The sequence below is a fragment of the Dysidea avara genome, chromosome 13 (assembly GCF_963678975.1).
Source record: "Dysidea avara chromosome 13, odDysAvar1.4, whole genome shotgun sequence".
In the NCBI taxonomy this organism is placed as follows: domain Eukaryota; kingdom Metazoa; phylum Porifera; class Demospongiae; order Dictyoceratida; family Dysideidae; genus Dysidea; species Dysidea avara.
Genome location: NC_089284.1, coordinates 1,287,523 through 1,288,808, shown reverse-complemented (window position 1 = coordinate 1,288,808; position 1,286 = coordinate 1,287,523).

Genomic DNA, 1,286 nt, shown 5'->3' with positions numbered 1-1,286 from the left:
CTAGTGTGTTCACACTATAAGGCCCACAGTACCTTAAAATCATTTTAGCATTGCTCATCCATAGAGAAATGGAAAAGTGTTGCATTATTACATTCTTTCTAGCAAGTTTGGTATAAATTGTGACCAGGCCTGCGAAAACAGGGCATGTGGGCACAAACTACACACTGTCACTCTACAGTTCATAACTCAGTATTGGATCAGAATGTTTGCATTCTGTAACTTGCATAATAAAGCCAATTAAATGCTAACTAACATCTAAATAGTGCATTGCCATAGCTCAATGGTAAAGTTATGAGTGATGAAAGTTTGAAAAAGTAGGCAAAAATCATGTGCCCACATGCCCTATTTTTGCAGGCCCAGTCACAATTACTTCTTTTGCTGAGCAGTCAACCCTGCTAGTGTGCTCAGCTTCTATGTAAACACTCAATTATAACATTACTAGCTGTAGTACCTGCCCTATCGTGCAGGGTGGTATACACATAGAAATTAAATGAAATTACAGTTGGTCATTACTATTTGCTTACATCAGTAATGGCCTGGTGATAATTCAGTAATGATGCATGAGGCACTGTAAGAATGTATTTCCAGGAATAGGGTTTTGTAGACACTGCATACCATACAATTAAGGATTTGGTTACTGCATTTGTATACACTGTAAGTGATAGGGTTATTGAGTCATATAGATATGAATTCACTTGGTAGTTATACATGATTGTGCAAGATACTGTAGCTACTATGTATATAGTGCAACATTATAGATGGCATGCAGTTTGTGATGGTTGTCCAGCATCTCATGATCAGTGTAAGGAACTGAGAGGGTAGCTATGCCTGTTGCCAATGTTGACAGCCATGTCCATTCTATTGCATTGGATAGGCATTGTTGTTGACTACATTATGTAGTTTTGCTGTTAGGCGCCTATGTATAGTTGAGCTATTTCATTAGCAGGATGATAAACAACTCATTAAGTTTTTATACCTATATAAGGCACTGTTATGTTGGAGGCGGCCTGCATGATCAATATCTACTTAGCAACAACTTTGTAATCGTACAGTGAATTTGATTGGTGAAATTCAACATAAGATACTTAGCAACAACTTCCTTAGTGACTGCTTGTGAATCTGATTGGATAAATTTATTATGTAAAACAAGTGGTTGCTCTGTAGTAGTTATAGTTGGCTGCATGTATGCTGAATTGCAGTGAAACAGTGAATTGTTGCTTGAGTTATAGGTAGCTAGGTAAATAATTGTTGGTAATAGCAAAGAAAAGCAGTATCTTGGATGCAAA